The 19,960-nt window shown below is 51.2% G+C and overlaps 1 long non-coding RNA gene across 1 annotated transcript; it reads right to left on the bottom strand.

Annotated features, from left to right (window-relative positions):
- Positions 1 to 4,465: 4,465 nt before the first annotated feature.
- Positions 4,466 to 19,917, bottom strand: LOC148672282 (uncharacterized). The gene is made up of 4 exons (XR_015935734.1): positions 18,616 to 19,917; positions 18,295 to 18,392; positions 10,571 to 17,727; positions 4,466 to 7,649 (listed from the first exon to the last, which is right to left on the bottom strand). It is a non-coding gene; the product is annotated as an uncharacterized LOC148672282 (long non-coding RNA).
- Positions 19,918 to 19,960: the final 43 nt, after the last annotated feature.

Raw genomic sequence — 19,960 nt, 5'->3', positions numbered from 1 at the left:
CCAGCAGAGGGCGCCAAATGCCCATTACAAAGCAGCTCTGCGAAGGCAATAAAAAAATACGCACAGCAGCTCGTCTCCGTAAACTGACTGAGCGGCGCACTCCTTGAACTAAGCTGCACCCTGCCGTGGCTGTGCTTCACCTCACCGCCCTGTATCATTAAAATAAGCTTAGGAGAGCTGCAGGGAAACAGCCGCAGCGAGAACACTAAGGAAATGAGGAGGGAGAGAAAGAGAGAACCAGACAGAAAATGAGAGGAGAGATGGAGGGAGCGGAAGAGAGAAACAGATTTGCTGTGGTATTTTAACAGGCCCTGGGAGAGCTTGTTCCCCATGAGGGGCAGGTGCTGTCGCTGGGGGCAGGCAGTCAGAATGCCTGTGAAAGGACAGGGCCCTGAGAGAGGAAGGGAGAGAGCTCTTGCTACTCAGAGGCAGATCCTGACCGCAGACCTAGTGACCACAGCCTGGCTCTCCCGCCTGGCCAGCTCAGGCAGACCGGGCTGCCCAGCAGGACTGTGTTGTGTGGTCACCAGGAGACAGGACTGGTGGAAACAGTGATGCACCTTCTCTCCCAGCACAGAGAATACACCTACACGAGGGCAGCGTGTTTTTTTTTAAAGAAGCTCTTGTGTCCGACACCAGCCCTCTGCAAGGTGACACTGTAATTCGCCTGACGGCACTGTTTTGCAGCGTCTCACTGCCCACCGCCCTGTCACCCAGGACTGTGCAATGTGCTCTGGAGCTGCTCCAGACCCCCTGAGCTGCACACAGAGAGAGAGGTACAGGAAGGGGGGCAGAGAAAGGGAGAGTGGATCCCCCCCCTCACGCCTGGCTGTGTGTTCGCAGTGGGGCTGGGGGAGTGGGGGAGGTGTTTCCTGACAACTGAGGGGCTGCTTCTGGGAAACAGAGAGAGAGAGTCCTGGATACAGGTGTGTCAATACTGACACACACTCATACTCACACTGACACACACATTCACTCACTGACGCACACACACTCACACTGACACACTCATACTAACACACACTCATATTCACACTCACCATGACACACACTCATACTCACACTCACACTGACACACACACTCACACTGACACACTCATACTAACACACACTCATATTCACACTCACGCTCACACTGACAAACACTAACAATGACACCCGCACTCACACACTCATATTCACACTCACCATGACACACACTCATACTCACACTCACACTGACACACACTCATACTAACACACACTCATATTCACACTCACCATGACACACATTCATATTCACTCACTGACGCACATACACGCACACTGACACACTCATACTAACGCACACTCATATTCACACTCACACACATTCATACTCACACTCACACTCATACTCACACTCACACTGACACACACTCGCAGTCATCATGACACACACACTGATGCACACACTCACACTGACACACACTCTCAGATATACCCACACTCACACACATTCACATACTTATTATGACACACACCCTATCACACTGACATACACACTGACACACACTTTCATACTAATACATACTCACACTGACACACACATTCACACTGATAAACACATTTACACTGAAACACACTCACCCTGATGCACACACTGAGACAGATTTAAACTGACATGCACAATGTACACACTCACACTGACATACAGATTCACACTGATACACATATTTATACTGACACATACTTTCCCTGATACACACACTGACACACAGATTCACACTGACGAAAACACACATACTCACACGCCTGTATAACCATGTGCATGTGTGTGCGTGTCAGTGGGATCCATGTGGTCACATAAACACAGAGTGGAAAGAGCCAGCACAGTCACGTGTTAATTACATGCTGTAGGCGTGTTATTATTTTGCTCACTAACACGCAAACCTGCAACATCATCAGAAATCGAAAACAGAACTGACATAATCCTCTTCGCAGGCAGTCCTCTCTCGCTGTCCTCCTAGATCTCTCCCCTGCTGTCTTCTCTCTCTCTGTGGGCAGGAAAAACTGGAGACTTCAGCTGTTGTGCTGGAATCCCCAGGTGTGTGCAGCTGAGCCAGACTGTACGGTATCCTGTGTGTCCATTTGAGCTGGACAGAAGGGTGTCCTCTATGTCCATTTGAGCTAGACTCTATGATTTCCTGTGTATCCATCTGAGTGGGACTGAACACTGTCATGTGTGTCCATTTGATCTGTTCTGTAGGGTGTGCTGTGTGTCCATTTGAGCTGAACTGTATGTCCATTTCAACTGGACAGAAGGATGTCCTGTATGTCCATTTGAGCTGGATGCTATGATTTGCTGTGTATGCATCTGAGTTGGATCGAACACTGTCATGTATGTCCATTGGGGCTAGACAGAAGGGTGTCCTGTATGTCCATTTGAGCTGGATTATACAGTGTCCTGTGTGTCCAGCTGAGCTGGATTATAGGGTGCCCAGTGTGTCCATATTAGCTGGACTGTATGGTTTCCTGCTTCCTGCTATTTCAGCTTCTGCTATATTAGTTACTGAATTGTGTATCTTTTAATAAACTGATAAGGAAACATAGGAAGTACTGTACACAGTCTCTTTAATACGATGAGACAAATCCAGAGAGACAGACATCATTCTGGGGGAGAACAGGCATGTGGACACACTACCTGCCCATATCAGAAGGACACAGGGCAAGAGACTAGACAGAATAAATACTTCTGTCCAGGTAGAATACAGTTGAACTCATAAAATCTGTGATCCGCAAGAACCTTTGTTCATACAGTATGTTTTTAAACAAACATTGCAACAAATATGATGCAGGTCCACATTTGTAATGGCATTAAAAAATCCAAATGTTATTTTGTTTATGTTTAATCACCACGAGTCCTTCAGAGGGTGTGAATGACATTTACCACCAACGCAATGATGTAACAGCGGACAGAAGCCGCGAGGGAGAGAAGGAGAGAGGGTGAGGAGACAGAGGAATGAAGACAGAGGGACAGGGAGAGGAGGAGAGAGAGAGAGCGATAGGACAGGGCTTTTCAACGTTTTTCACCTCCTGTGACTCGCCGGTCAGGACCCACGCTGGTCTCGTCTCCACTCAGCTTGCGCCAACTAAACCCACCAGCCGGACACCCGATTGAGGACCGCTGGGGTGGGGGAAGGAGAGGGAGAGAGGGAGAGCCTTGGGGAGGAAGAGAGAGAGTGAACGAGATCAGCAGCCCAGTGAGAGGACAAGATCAGGGAAAAGCACTTCCCCTTTTGTTGCCTGCTGCCGGCTTCTCTTTCATGTTTGCCTTTTGAAGTGGTTTCTCTGGACGCATGTGGTTCTAATATCCCCCCGCCAGCACACACAGCACTGACAGCTGGGGCCGTGTGTGTCAGGGCGAGTGAGTGAGCAGGTATGACTATATCTGTGTGGGCCACATCTGAGAGAAAGTCCTCGCACGGACAAACAGGCGTCGTGGGGGACCAGGGAGGAGGTGCTCACGAGGCACACGGCCCTTTTAGAAACTGGCTGGACTTGCCTTTACAGTCTGCAAGTACCAGGGCTGTTTACCTTGGGTTTTCGCCCCGTGTGGAGCTTCATTGAGGTGGGGAAGGGAAGAGTAAATAAAAACCGAATGAGCGTCAATGGGAACGTGTGTGTGGCAGCGTAGGAGACTGCGTGTGTGTGAGAGTTTGCGTGTGCGCTGGCTGGTTGTGCTGCCAGGTTATCCTGGCTGCAGCTAACCCCAGGTGAGGGAGAGCAGTGTGTGATGTGGAGAGCTTACTAATCTCTGGTCAGGAAAAACAGAGCAGCTGGGTGGAGTAAATGGAGAGGGTCTCTCCCCCTTCCTCTACTGCTGTTTCTCTCCCGCTGGGGATGGAACACAGTCTGGCTCAAGATGACACATCACTGGCAGACACAGGCACACACGGGGGTCTCTCTAGTCCTGTGTCAGTATCCGGGGTTCAGTGAGGTGTGAGTGCAGGAGCAGAGAAGAGGGGTAGGGTCTCTCTAGTCCTGTGTCAGAGTGCAGAGCAGGGATGGGGTCTCTCTAGTCCTGTGTCAGAGTGCAGAGCTGGGATGGGGTCTGTCTAGTCCTGTGTCAGTATCCGGGGTTCAGTGAGGTGTGAGTGCAGGAGCAGAGGGCAGGGATGGGGTCTCTATAGCCTAGTGTGTCAGGGCTCAGGGCTCAGTGAGGTGTGAGTGCAGGAGCAGGGTGCAGGGATGGGGTCTCTATAGCCTAGTGTGTCAGGGCTCAGGGCTCAGTGAGGTGTGAGTGCAGGAGCAGAGGGCAGGGATGGGGTCTCTATAGCCTAGTGTGTCAGGGCTCAGGGCTCAGTGAGGTGTGAGTGCAGGAGCAGAGGGCAGGGATGGGGTCTCTATAGCCTAGTGTGTCAGGGCTCAGGGCTCAGTGAGGTGTGAGTGCAGGAGCAGAAGGCAGGGATGGGGTCTCTATAGCCTAGTGTGTCAGGGATCAGGGCTCAGTGAGGTGTGAGTGCAGGAGCAGGGTGCAGGGATGGGGTCTCTGTAGTCTTGTGTGTCAGGGCTCAGGGCTCAGTGAGGTGTGAGTGCAGGAGCAGAGGGCAGGGATGGGGTCTCTATAGCCTAGTGTGTCAGGGCTCAGGGCTCAGTGAGGTGTGAGTGCAGGAGCAGGGTGCAGGGATGGGGTCTCTATAGCCTAGTGTGTCAGGGCTCAGGGCTCAGTGAGGTGTGAGTGCAGGAGCAGAGGGCAGGGATGGGGTCTCTATAGCCTAGTGTGTCAGGGCTCAGGGCTCAGTGAGGTGTGAGTGCAGGAGCAGAGGGCAGGGATGGGGTCTCTATAGCCTAGTGTGTCAGGGCTCAGGGCTCAGTGAGGTGTGAGTGCAGGAGCAGGGTGCAGGGATGGGGTCTCTGTAGTCTTGTGTGTCAGGGCTCAGGGCTCAGTGAGGTGTGAGTGCAGGAGCAGAGGGCAGGGATGGGGTCTCTATAGCCTAGTGTGTCAGGGCCCAGGGCTCAGTGAGGTGTGAGTGCAGGAGCAGGGTGCAGGGATGGGGTCTCTGTAGTCTTGTGTGTCAGGGCTCAGGGCTCAGTGAGGTGTGAGTGCAGGAGCAGAGGGCAGGGATGGGGTCTCTATAGCCTACTGTGTCAGGGCTCAGGGCTCAGTGAGGTGTGAGTGCAGGAGCAGAGGGCAGGGATGGGGTCTCTATAGCCTAGTGTGTCAGGGCTCAGGGCTCAGTGAGGTGTGAGTGCAGGAGCAGGGTGCAGGGATGGGGTCTCTATAGCCTAGTGTGTCAGGGCTCAGGGCTCAGTGAGGTGTGAGTGCAGGAGCAGAGGGCAGGGATGGGGTCTCTATAGCCTAGTGTGTCAGGGCTCAGGGCTCAGTGAGGTGTGAGTGCAGGAGCAGAGGGCAGGGATGGGGTCTCTATAGCCTAGTGTGTCAGGGCTCAGGGCTCAGTGAGGTGTGAGTGCAGGAGCAGGGTGCAGGGATGGGGTCTCTGTAGTCTTGTGTGTCAGGGCTCAGGGCTCAGTGAGGTGTGAGTGCAGGAGCAGGGTGCAGGGATGGGGTCTCTGTAGTCTTGTGTGTCAGGGCTCAGGGCTCAGTGAGGTGTGAGTGCAGGAGCAGAGGGCAGGGATGGGGTCTCTATAGCCTAGTGTGTCAGGGCTCAGGGCTCAGTGAGGTGTGAGTGCAGGAGCAGGGTGCAGGGATGGGGTCTCTATAGCCTAGTGTGTCAGGGCTCAGGGCTCAGTGAGGTGTGAGTGCAGGAGCAGAGGGCAGGGATGGGGTCTCTGTAGTCTTGTGTGTCAGGGCTCAGGGCTCAGTGAGGTGTGAGTGCAGGAGCAGGGTGCAGGGATGGGGTCTCTGTAGTCTTGTGTGTCAGGGCTCAGGGCTCAGTGAGGTGTGAGTGCAGGGAGCAGAGCTCTAACTTGCCAAAAGGGAACTGGAATGTCTTCTCCTCTCCCCCTCACTCTCTCTCCCTCTGTCAGTCCGCCTCTCTGCGCATCTCTCTGTTGGTGACTGCCTCCCTCTCTCACTCTCCCTTTCTGTTTAAACTTTCCCAGGACCCCCAGCCCACGCTTCCATCACCCAGGAGAGAGCGCAATCTCTCTCTCTCTCCCTCCCACTCAGTCTCTCCCACTCTGTCTCCCTTGCTCTGTCTGCAGTTCAGGCGGCTGCCTTTCTCACACCCCCATCGCACTCTCCCCTTTCTGGGGTTCTGCTGATGAATTCATCTGCTCCCCAGATCTGTGTTTCTCTCTTCCCTTCTCACTACGTCTGCCCTCACTACCGCCCCCTGTCTGTCTCTGATTGGAAAATGCTTTATTGGCATGACCTACAGTATATGAAAACTACTGACTTAAATATTAAGATTATAAAGAAATTAAATAATATCACAATGCATTCATGGTAACTAGTATAAAAGGGAGAGTTTGCAATCACAAAAAAAAATAAAAACAAACCAGAACCTGCAGTAATGTTTACAACTGCAGTGTAACCTGAAACAAACTTTAACATTGACTATATTTGTGTGGCCCTCAGGTTGTGACAGAGTGAACCCCAGGGGTACCTCTGTCCAGAGCCTCACTGTGTGGCCTTCAGCCTGGGACAGAGTGTACCTCAGGGGTACCTGTCTGAAGAGCTCACACTGTGTGGCCTTCAGGCAGTGACAGAGTGAACCCCAGGAGTACCTGTGTTCAGACCTCTCACTGTATGGCCTTCAGGCTGTGACAGAGTGAACCCCAGGGGTACCTGTGTTCAGAGCTCTCACTGTATGGCCTTCAGGCTGTGACAGAGTGAACCCCATGGGTACCTGTGTTCAGAGCTCTCACTGTATGGCCTTCAGGCTGTGACAGAGTGAACCCCAGGGGTACCTGTGTTCTGAGCTCTCACTGTGTGGCCTTCAGGCTGTGACAGAGTGAATGCAAGGTGCTTCACTAGCACAGTTATCGAACTGTCGTGCCACAAGCAATTTCCCACTCCAACAATCCATAAGCTGTTTAACCAGCAATGAGGTACATACATTGAGTGACCTGCACAGGCCATGTAAACTGCTAAGACAACCACAACACAACGACGCATGTACTGCCTCCCTCCCTCCCTCTCTCTTTCTCAGGCAGGCTGAGGGGGCTACGAGTCACCCCGACCCAGGAGGTCTCACGTGAGTCAGCCGGACTCCCCCCCGACTGGAGCGCGGGAGGCAGTAATGCCACACAGCTCCGAGGGGCTCCATCACTGCGGCTGAGTCATCAGTGCAGTCTGACAGCGTGCAGGGTCATACAGGTCATACAGAGTCCACACGCCTGCCACACTGGACTTAAACTCCATGAGCCACACGACTGTCTTTGCTGAAATTACCACACTGCTGGGCACGGATCGTAGGCGAGTTCATGGTCCAGCTCCTTTCGCCCAGTGTTTTTCCCTTTGATGTGTAGAATCCGCTGCTGCTGACTTAGTGAAATTGTAGCCAGGGCAACAGGGGGTGGAGCGCCGGCTCTGTGGCTCAGGATCTGCGCCTGTGGCTGGAAGATCCAAATCCTGCGGGTGGCAGAGGAATCCTTCTCCGCTGGGCCCCTAAGCAAGGCCCTTCACCCCAGCTGCTCCAGGGGTGTATAAATGGCTGACCCTGCCCTCTGACCCCAAGCTTCTCTCTCGCCGTCTGTGTGCCTCATGGAGAGCAAGCTGGGGTCTGCAAAAAGACAAATTCCTAATGCAAGAAATTCTATATGGCCAATAAAGTGGTCTTATCTTATCTTAGTTAATCCCAGCAGATGTGTGGTTTGTAGGACACATGGTAGCCTTTCAGCTCTGAGGCTGTGTAGAGAGGAGCACCTGCAGTTCATGACAGCGAGTCAGTGAGACTGGGGGGCGAATGGGGTGGAGGAGCTACTGCATCACTACACACTGACTGCTCCTGCGCAGTTTACCTGGAGCTGCTGGGATCAGGCGACTGGAGACTCTGATCAGCATGATGCAAGATGCTGAATGACAAGCTTGGCTTCTTCTCACCCGCACTGAGCTGCATCAGCAACACTCACAAGTGCTATAAGAGTAGAAGACACTAGTGGTGGCTTTGAATCCAGTTCTAATGCTCATAACACACATGTATTGTAACTCCTGTGTCTGTTATGTCTGGGACATTTCCAAAGTACTGTATTATAAAACAGAACGCTTAAGGCACAATGTGGACATACTTCATGCTAAGATAAAGGTTTTTCATTTCTGAAACTGACACTATGTGACCTTTAATTACAATGTTCAAAAAGAAGCCATACTCTACTCAAGACAGCCTGCTATTCCTGTGGGTTTGCACTACATAATTGTGTTGTGTGGTGTACACATACTATACAGTATGCCAAATATGGGTCGAATAGTCCAGAGATCAGTGGTCCGGTCTGTGTCCTATTGTATACCTACAGTCCAGAGATCACTGGTCCAGTCTGTGTCATACTGTAACCCTACAGTCCAGAGATCACTGGTCCAGTCTGTGTCATATTGTAGCCCTACAGTCCAGACATCACTGGTCCAGTCTGTGTCATATTGTAGCCCTACAGTCCAGAGATCACTGGTCCAGTCTGTGTCATATTGTAGCCCTACAGTCCAGAGATCACTGGTCCAGTCTGTGTCATATTGTAACCCTACAGTCCAGAGATCACTGGTCCAGTCTGTGTCCTATTGTAACCCTACAGTCCAGAGATCACTGGTCCAGTCTGTGTCTTATTGTAACCCTACAGTCCAGAGATCACTGGTCCAGTCTGTGTCATACTGTAACCCTACAGTCCAGAGATCACTGGTCCAGTCTGTGTCCTATTGTAGCCCTACAGTTCAGAGATCACTGGTCCAGTCTGTGTCATATTGTAGCCCTACAGTCCAGAGATCACTGGTCCAGTCTGTGTCATATTGTAACCCTACAGTCCAGAGATCACTGGTCCAGTCTGTGTCATACTGTAACCCTACAGTCCAGAGATCACTGGTCCAGTCTGTGTCATATTGTAACCCTACAGTCCAGAGATCACTGGTCAGTCTGTGTCATATTGTAGCCCTACAGTCCAGAGATCACTGGTCCAGTCTGTGTCATATTGTAACCCTACAGTCCAGAGATCACTGGTCCAGTCTGTGTCCTATTGTAACCCTACAGTCCAGAGATCACTGGTCCAGTCTGTGTCATATTGTAACCCTACAGTCCAGACATCACTGGTCCAGTCTGTGTCATATTGTAACCCTACAGTCCAGAGATCACTGGTCCAGTCTGTGTCCTATTGTAGCCCTACAGTCCAGACATCACTGGTCCAGTCTGTGTCATACTGTAACCCTACAGTCCAGAGATCACTGGTCCAGTCTGTGTCATACTGTAACCCTACAGTCCAGAGATCACTGGTCCAGTCTGTGTCATACTGTAACCCTACAGTCCAGAGATCACTGGACCAGTCTGGGCGGTGTCTATCACCCCATGCAATGGTGCACAACTGGCCTCATGCTGCTAAAATGAGAACAATGTGAATTGGCGGTGGTGTCCTTGGCTTGCCCCCCCCCGTGCCTGGCAAGGACACTTTAGTCAGTGACAGCTGCCTCTGTCTTCTCTATGATGGGAGGACACGAACCTCTGTCACTGACGCCTTGGGGTTCACATGGAGCAGAAGAAGGAGCGGATGGCCATGCAGTGTGTGGCTCACAGGCCATGAGCCCAAATCTGCCCAAGAAGATTCAGACGAGCCATCGAGAAAATGAATGCTGATCCCAAATACAGCACACCTCAGCACTGACCCTTGAATCACGCCAGGGGGCCTTCACACCACTCGGCAAGCATCCCTCTCGTGCTGCTGTACCGCCCTGAACCAGAGGGAGCGAGGGGGACAGAGGGGCGGTGTTTATACTGAACAGAGGGATATGTTTACATATCTGTGGGAAGCGTTTTCACCCCCTGCGAGGACACAGCTGCCTCTGCTCAGAGCACTGGCCGAGGAGCCCCCGCTAATGAGAGAGCGACAGCACTCCTGATCAGGGAGAGAAACGAACAGAGCTCCCCCGAGGACAGCCTGATCGAAACCAGCCCAAGCCCTCACACGCCAGAGTTGACACGTGAGATTGAGAGCCCAGCAGCTTGAAGAGGCAGGCCTTCAGAGGAACTCGGCCCTGCCTCACTCTGCCTACCTGCCCTGTGCACAGCTGCTGTCGGTTTGGACAGCGTTGCTCCTGAGGAGGCCAAACGCCAGCAATTTCCAGGAAGGTTGATTAATTCGCACCTGAAATGGACGACACGCATGGAACTAAACAGGTCCAGCCAGTGATCAGCAAACTAGCAGCACGCAAACTCCTCCTTCTGCTAACTGCTTAGAGCTGGTGTCACACGAATGCACTGTCTGAGTCAGGGGTCAGGGTCAGTTTCAGAGGAGAGGTGAGAGATGGGATTCTGCATCTGTGGAGCCGGGCAGCCACAGCCCAGCAGGTCCTAAAAATCAACCTCAAATCACCGACACTGCAAACACGTGCATTTTGCCCAACGCAAGAATCAATTAAGTCAGCAGCTGCCAGTTGGGATTATTTGAGAGCTACGGGGCGCTGGCATTTTCATGTCAAATTGTTTCTCAACTGTGTAATCGGACAAATTACCTTCTTAAGTGGGCAAAATGAAACTGCGCCAACTGCTCAGAAACTGATGACTTCAGGAGGGGTCACTCCGGGTTTAGGAGCTGCGGGGAAATTCCTTCTGCTTTCCTGGGGTACGCAGCGGTCTTCCCGCGGGGGCGGGGAGCACCTGGCGCTGGACGGTCACCGCAGGGAGGTGTGCCCGCTGGTCTGGGTTTTACAGGGGTGAGAACATCGAGCTCCTGCTGCCGACTCCCTGCCGGCCGCCTTCATCTCCCGGCCAAGCTGGCTCCGCCGTGTCGTTAGGGCCGGATTCGTGGCATCAGGAAACGTATTCGAATAATAATATAAAAGAACGCAGAACTGTATAATCCCTTCAAAATTAGAAACAAAACAACTCCCATTCCCGGAGCCCAGCGGGAGGGAAAATCTGACAAGTTCATTATCGAGGATTATAAAAGTTTCGTGAAAAACACCGTCTGGGGGGATTTTGGTAAACCTGTAGGTTAAGTGAACTGCCTAGGCACAGATAGTTGGACGCATCACATGGGTTCTGTGTCTGATTTTTCCACTCTCTTCTATAATATATCTATAACGCCCATTTACTATGTATCAAGAGCCACTCCAGAAAAGCAGGTCCCTCTATACACAAAGAGTTGTGGGTGTCTGGAACAAGCTACCGATGCCATTGATCCTTTCAGGAAGCCAGTTGGATGAGATCCTCAGATGAGTCTACTCAAGTCCCAATGACCTAAATGGGCTGAACGGCCTCCCCTCGCTTGGAAATTGTTGTAATTATTCAGTAGCTCAAAAGGCCATCAAGATGCCTCAGAGCTGAAAGCTGTTGAGGCTACAGTCAAGGACTGTAATGCTGAAAGTATGCAATTTCTTTTTAATATCTGATTTAGAGACTCGTGCACCACATGGGTCACTATACTGTTAAAAAGACATTGCCGCCCTGAGAAGAAAATTAACTAGAGCAGTTCTTGGTTTGTTGGTGTATCACCCAACTAGCTTAGAGGACCTGGAACTGTATCTTTTCAGTATTCGACAGACACGTCTGCAAGGGGACGTGATTTTAATATGAAATAATCCTCAAAGGTTGTGAACAGGTCCACCCCAGGGACTGGCCTACAAGTTCACCATCTTGAAATATGAAGCAATCGGATGGAAGTGGATTCTTTCAACAGAGTAATTGCTCAAATGAATGAACTGCATTTCTGTAGTGTTTTTTTACCCCGACAAATTCACCAGTCATGTATTGCTGAGGCAGAGTGAGACAGAGCGGCCGTTCTGCACCACCAGACCCACTATACAGCCGATCAGAGGGAGGCGTGAGGAACTGCTTCACCAGTTGACATTACTCGTGTCAAGAGTGGACTTTGGCCAGGACACTGGGAATGACACCACTACTCTTACAGTGTCAGGGGATCTTTTAAGATCAAGCAGCCAGGACCTTGGTTTAACATCTCACCTGAAGGACAAAGCCTTATTCAGCATAGTCCAGTGCACCCAGCCATTACAGTGGCTTCAGCTGGGAGATTCTGGGAAAGAGGGAAATATCACCACCTACTGGTCCACTAACACCACGCGCAGCAGCAACACAGTTTTCCCCTACAGGTCCCCCATCCCAGTCCTGGTTAGACCCATCCTTGTTTAGCTTCTAGCGGGTATCTGGAACAAATTAGCCAGCCATGTTGTGAAAGAATGCTCCCTGCGAACTTTCAAGAAACAGCTGGATGAGATTTGCAGTTTGATAAGCTGCTAGCAACCAAACAAGTAAGATGGGCCAAATGGGGCGCCTATCGTCTGCAACCTTTCTCTCCCTCTTTCTCTTTTCTCTTTCTCTCTCCCTCTTCCTCCATCTCTCATTCCTCCACCCCCTCTTTCTTTTTCATGCATTCTACCCTCTCCCTCGGACTGATGAGCGTTTGATGTGTATTGGGCAGACGAACAAGGGATTGGACACACACCCAAAACAGGAAATGAGAAATTCAAGAAAATAGAGAGGGGGGGGGGGTCTGGCATTTGAGTGACCGAGCAACGGGGAGAGACAGGAGGCAGAGAAGAGAGGAGGAAGATGGAGGGAAAGCGAAGAGAGGAATGAGAGGAGGAGAGGACAGACAGAGGAATCTGGTGGGTGGCAGAAATGGAAACACACAGAGAGTGGGAGAGGGAGAAAGACAGAGATAAAGAGGGAGAGAAGGAGGGAAAGGAGGTTTGTGAAAGGAAACCAGTTTTCCTTTATAAACAGAAACAAGACAGTAGCAATTTTTAATCTTCCTCTTTGTCTCTTTCCCCCTTTTTGTATCCTCATCACCACAACACAACCAGACATCACAGACCACACACAGTATATACAGTCCTGGAAAAACACTAAGGCCAGACCATACACAGATTAATACTCCATAGATACAACACCATGAACCAACAGGAGCTAAAACAAACCAGCCCAGTCACAGGACTATCTGCGTATTATCAATGTGGAGAACAATACATTGACACAGGCCAGTAACAGAGCTCTAGATTTCTACCATACAGTAAAGTCCAGTACTCTAGTCTCTTGGAGTCCATATAGAGTACAGGACACTGACACAGCCCAGTCACAGGGCTCTAGACTCTTTCAGTCCCTGTGGAGTCCAGTACACTGACACAGCCCAGTCACAGGCTCTAGACTCTTACAGTCCCTGTGGAGTCCAGCACACTGACAAAGCCCAGTCACAGGGCTCTAGACTCTTACAGTCCCTGTAGAGTCCGGTACACTGACACAGCCCAGTCACAGGGCTCTAGACTCTTACAGTCCCTGTGGAGTCCAGCACACTGACAAAGCCCAGTCACAGGGCTCTAGACTCTTACAGTCCCTGTAGAGTCCAGTACACTGACACAGCCCAGTCACAGGGCTCTAGACTCTTACAGTCCCTGTGGAGTCCAGTACACTGACACAGCCCAGTCACAGGGCTCTAGACTCTTACAGTCCCTGTGGAGTCCAGTACACTGACACAGCCCAGTCACAGGGCTCTAGACTCTTACAGTCCCTGTGGAGTTCAGTACACTGACACAGCCCAGTCACAGGCTCTAGACTCTTACAGTCCCTGTGGAGTCCAGTACACTGACACAGCCCAGTCACAGGGCTCTAGACTCTTACAGTCCCTGTGGAGTTCAGTACACTGACACAGCCCAGTCACAGGGCTCTAGACTCTTACAGTCCATGTAGAGACAAGTACACTGACACAACCACGTTACAATACTTTTGGTTGCTATAATTATTCATGTTTTTCCTTTAAGATCAAATCACATAAAGCAGATGCTAGAGAGTGAACAGTAGAAAGTGTTCAACACTGATCCACTCACACACACAGACAACACTGATCCACTCACACACAGACAACACTACTACGTTCACACACAGTCAACACTGCTTAACTACAATACTGCCACACACAGTGCAGACAGAGATCCAATAATCTTTTCTCCACACAAAGTCGATGCTGTCCGTATTACACAAACACAGACAGGATGTTGTGCTGGACCACTTCCTCTGACTGTTGTGCTTCCAGACAGGCCTTCCTGTAAACCTGCTGTCAGTGCTGAAAACGCTGACTTCATCTCTCTCTCGCTGGCTCCCAAGCTCTCTGGCTCTCTCACTCTCTTTTCTAAGACTGACCATTCTCTTTATTTGTTATCTTAGTCTCTCCCCCTTTCATTTCTCCGTCTGTGACCTTTTCCCTCGGCAGCTCTCTGTCTCTCCTGCCTACTGTCTGTCTGTTCAGAGCGTCAGATGGCTCCTGAACCTTTCAGCTGGCCCTGGCACTCAGGACAGCTCTGCCTTCTCTGGGGCAGCCTCTCCAGCACACTCTCCAGTCTCCTAAGGGCTCTCTATGCCATTTCTTTTCCTGTACCTCTAGAATGAAAGTATAATATTACAAACAAGAGATGCCTTTCAGCCTGTCTTGCTCATTTGCTAGTAGGTTAATGAGCTAAGATCCCAAAAACAACTTCTTGAAGGAGGCTCTAGGCATTTAGTTCCATACCCATACCAGTCTCTGTGTAAAGAAGTGTCTCCCGTCTTCTGTCTTGAATGCTCCTAAACATAATGCCCACTTGCATCCCTGGTTCCTTGTATTGTTGCTCTTTAAAACATCCTCTTGATTGACTTAAATAAGGTCAATAACCTTTAAGGATTTTGTAAACCCAAACCCTTCACCATTTAATCCTCTCTGTTCAAAGCTAAAGAGACTCACTTTCTCTGATGGGCCATTCACGTCTTTCCCCAGGCACCTCTTCTACAGTAACAATATCCCTCTTGCAGAAGAGTGGCGTTTCCTGCCGTATGTACATGTACATTGGAATTCTTACTCTCAGGACATGCACAATACAACAGATGACCCAGAAAGACAGGCAATACCACACGTTCTACCACACGTTGCAAAATAAATAGTAAGAGTCTATAGTAGTTCAGGTGGGGGGCTGTGTCCTCATGCGTAGTCTGCAAGGGAAAAAGTAAAGGTTTATTCCAGGCTGAAAAGAGAAGAAAGAAAACACAACGTTTCGGCTGCGAAGGTTTCTTCAGGTGTGAGAAAGACAGGGCAGACAGCAAAGATTAAAGAGCACAGAAGAGACGAAGCTGGGAGAGGGGAGGAGGCAGGAGAGGCCACTCAGGAAGTGCAAAGTGCAGAAGGGTGGAGAGAGGTGTGAAGTCAAAACCTGCATGAGAATAGAGAAGATCACACGAAAACAAGTCGGTCACTGAGAGAAGGGGGACAGTGCGAACCCAGTTTCAGGGTGGGTTTCGTTTCTGTTGTTTTTCTGCTCTAGTAGTCTGTGAGAACAAGGCCATAGAATGTTACGCCCCACTGTGGAATGTACAATATTTCATTTCCAGCTCTCGTACTGCACAGTCCCCTGCTTTGTCACCTTGTGAGCCCCATGTCACCCACAGCACTGCTAAGGCCGTCAGATGGAGGACAGAGGCAGCTCTCGCTGCCAGACAGTCAGCTCGGTAGATGCCCCCGCCAGCCACAGGGGGGCGCTGGCGCATGGCGAGCCAAGGGCACCCCTGCCAAGCTTACCGGCTCGTGGCCAGCTGTGCGCCACCACTCAAGGCATCCCAGTCGCTTTCGGAAAAAACGACATGACTCAGGCTCACCGACTCCTATTTTAGGCCAGTGTGCCACTAGCACAGCTCTAGGTGGGAAGGCTGTATCCAAGCAATGAGCAAAGCAATGCCACACACGCAGTCAGTCTCGGGCTTTGCAACAGTGATACGAGGACCCCTGGGGGAACACAGTGGAACCTGAGGAGAGGGGTCTGCAACAAACCCCTTCACTACCTCTAAGCGATCCCTTAACAAACGGCTTCGCGTGACTCTTGGATCCTTCAGTTACCGGCACCTGGAGGAGCAAGATGGAGCGGCGTTGCCTTGAAGGCGGTCTTCCCAACACTCGGGTCTGTGTTGAATTAACGCACTGTGCTGCAGTATGGGCTTAGTTAGCTGCCTCCCTCTCAGTTCAGAGAAGCCGAGGAGGCCAGTGTCCCAATGGAGGGGTTACAAAAACATGCCCACCCCCCCCCCACACACACACACGCTGACACAAACGGCCGACCCCCCTCCCCCACGAAGACTCACATCACGCAGGAAGTGGGCGTCTGCAGGTGACTCAGCACACGCCAGCGCGGCCTTGTCCAGCGCGGCCACTTTCATTCGAACTTTTCATTTCTTTTACTCCCAGACTTTCCCCGTCCCCCCTCTCCCTCTCCCTCTCGCACACACGCATACCTCCTTTCTGGGGATGAGTCAGAGGACTCCCCACCCTGGATTTCAGCCTCTCTGCACCCCCCTCGTGCCCCGGCTGCCCCCGCTGCCCCCGGCCCCTCTCGGAAGGGAGAGGGCGATGGAGGGAGAGTGGACAGGGGAGGACGGGGGAGAGGGAGAGTTTGTCAGCGACAGGAAAGGGAGGGGGCAGTATGTGAGAAGCAGCATTAGAAGTTTAATTGCTACCTTTCCTTTTTTAGCAAATATTTATTCCTGAGTTCCAGAGGGTGAGTCAGCCTGAGCGTGCCACACTGAAGACATTACTGCCCCAGGGGAGGGGCGGCATGCATCGCTCGCACACACTGGTGCACACACACACACACTGCTGTACACACAGACTGGTGCACACACACACTGCTGTACACACACACAGTTTACACACACACTGGTGCACGCACAAACACACTACTGTACACACACACTGGTGCACACACACTGCTGTACACACACACAGTTTACACATTACACTGGTACACACACAGTTTACACACACACTGGTGCACGCACAAACACACTGCTGTACACACACACTGGTGCACACACACTGCTGTACACACACACAGTTTACACATTACACTGGTACACACACAGTTTACACACACACTGGTGCACACACAAACACACTGCTGTACACACACACTGGTGCACACACACTGCTGTACACACACACAGTTTACACATTACACTGGTACACACACACACACACACTGCTGTACACACAGACTGGTGCACACACACTGGTGTACACACACACAGTTTACACACACTGGTGTACACACACACAGTACTCACACACACGGGTGTACACACACACTGCTGTACACACAGTTTACACACACATACTTGTGCACACACACACTTCACACACACTATTGTACACACAAACACTGGAGTACACACACTAGTGTACACACAAACTAGTGCACACACACACAGTTTACAGATATACTGGTATATACACACAGTTTACACACACACCCTGGAATACACACACAGTTTACACACATACTGGTACACGCACAGTTTCCTAACACAAAGACATTGGTGTACACACACACTGGTGTACCTACACATGGCTTACACATACGCAGTTTATACACACACTGGTGTACATACTGCACACATATAACACAAATACACAAGTGTACACACAAGACTTGCGTGACCGTCGCGGTTCGGCATGGGCTCGTGCCCTCCGCCACCCGTTTCGTCCCGCAACACCAGGGGCGCGAACTGGGTCTCCGGCGTAACGCAACGGGGAACCAGCCGGGTGAGCTAAAGGAGACCTCCCCCAGCCCAGGCAGCGGAGGTCCCTGCTACACGCAGAGAGGGCACTGACGTCACCGTATCCGAACAAGCTCCGTTACACCTGCACATATAAATTATACACACAGCTTGCACTCACTTACATACAGTGATGTATATAGTTTACACTGCTTACACACACGGCTCATACACAGACTGATGGACAAAATACAGGGCTTTCACACACAGCTTGCACACACACACACCAGAATCACCCACACACTGCTGTGCACACACTTTGACACACACAGCAATGCCTACAGACAGCACTATGCTGTACTCTCTCTACTGCATTTTCCTGCACTGCTGCATCACCCCATACCCCATGGAAAGCCAAGAGAGGAGAGGGCTGGGGGCTGTTTACTCCAGAATCTGTCTCCCCTCCTCCCTCCCCAAAAGTTGCACCAGACCCCCCCCCCCCCGCAGAAACCGAGAAGGACGTGAGGAGAAAGAAGGGAAGGAGGGATTCCTCTCCAGAGTTCGCACAACCCCATGAGGATCAGTGACAAACTCATCATGAAAAGGACAAAGGTGTAACCCACCAGTGAGTGCTGACCCCCGATCAATACATCAATGAGTCACTGGGAGGATTCTGGCATAGCCACTGGGGGACGGCCCTCTCCCCTCTCACCTGAGACAGGTGTGTGGTCTCTTTCACTCCCCCACTCCTCTCCGATCGTGGAGATAGGGGTCCAGGGAGAACCTTCAAAGAGCTGGCCCTCTGACACCCTAAGAGCACAGACGGAGGGAGAGTGAGGGAGGTGATTGCAATCTCTCGTCTCTCAGCACCAGGTGTGAACAAAGAGACAGAGCAAAGCAATGACAAGAATAACTCCGACTCGGGGGGCAGCTGTTGTGTCTTGGATACGAACTGGGAGGAGACTACGCCGCCCTCGGTGTCTGACATTCAAACACTCTTTGAACTAAAAAGCTGCCATTTTCTCCACCTTACCCTGTCGCTCTCTTTCACCGTCTTAGACACTGAAGACCCGTTTTTAACTCCCCCCTCTTCTCCCCCGTTGCCGAACACTCCATCCTCTGTCCCCACTCCCATCTCTGTCCATCGCACTTTTTCTCTCCCTTCTTTCCAAAAACTGGCAGCGTCTCTCCGTTCCATCCCTCTCTCTTTGCAGTCTTAAATTCTCCGTCCTCAGCTCCCTCTCCACACACCCCCCTCTCTCTCTTCTGAAGAAAAATCTTCTCTCCCCCCACTGCAGTTCTATGGCTCCAGGCTCTGTGTGTCTCAGTAATTACCTCCTAATTAAACACACAAAGGAGTTCTCTGTGCAGGAGAGAGACACCGGCCTTCGTGCTCCATTGTTCGCTCCTTTTGCATGAAACGCCTTGATGTCGTGCAACATCTTTCATCTTTCTCCGCGGAAACGAGATTTATTACAGGTGTCTGTGTGTCTGGTGGGACCAGCAGGAGTTAGTGAAAGCGGGCACTGTCATTAAACTTCCAACACAAGCTGCTCCGATCCTGCTTCCCACTCAGGTGTTAACGCCGCGGTCGCCCATGTGTTGCTCTGGAACCATAAACAAGCGACGGGAAAGCTGGGAGAGATCCCAGCCGTCTCCGTGAGGCTGGAAGCGCAGATCAGAGAGAGGATTTCATTGCCCTCTGCCCCGAGTGAGCCCATGTCAGCAATAGCCATAGAGAGCGTCTCTTCCTCCCGCAACACATCTTGGTGACCTAGTCCACGCCATTCAAATCAGAACTTTACATGCCCGTGGAAAACTAGCTTCTGCCCTTTTTCCTGTCATGTTCCCATTTTCTGCTTCACTGAACTTCATCTTTATGATTTGGAAATTGTCAGTCAGGTTTCCCCTTAGCGGTCTTTAACAAAGACTGGAGTGGCTATGGTCCTTCTCTCTATCCCTCCACCTTACTTTCTTGAGCTCTAGAATCGATTTTTTTTACTCTTCTCTTCACTTAGTTGTATCTATCCAACAATAAATGCATATCGGACATCTGAAAGGGCTCTCGCCGCACAGCTGATGTGATCCAGTTCAGGATCTGGCAGCAGCGGGGCTCTTGGACAAACGCCAATCCCAGGTGCTGCATATCTCCGGCTTGTCATCTTGTGGTGTCAGACTTGCACTGACAGATGTGAAGCTGAAAATAGTTTTGTATGCCTCTATTCTTCCCCTTCGCCGATGCACTTTTGCACCGGAGCCCCGCAGCTGGTAAAGCCTGGGGTGGATGGGATTGCTGTGCACTGGAAGTTTGACTTTCCTTTCGCGTCAACCCCACCCCCAACACCTCTTGTCGTCTGGTTCAAAGAGAGCCTATCGTC

This window comes from Lepisosteus platostomus, chromosome 4, assembly GCF_059453375.1.
Source record: "Lepisosteus platostomus isolate fLepPlt1 chromosome 4, fLepPlt1.hap1, whole genome shotgun sequence".
Lineage (NCBI taxonomy): Eukaryota > Metazoa > Chordata > Actinopteri > Semionotiformes > Lepisosteidae > Lepisosteus > Lepisosteus platostomus.
The sequence above is the reverse complement of the archived record's forward strand: the minus strand, read 5'-3'. Positions and strand labels throughout refer to the sequence as shown.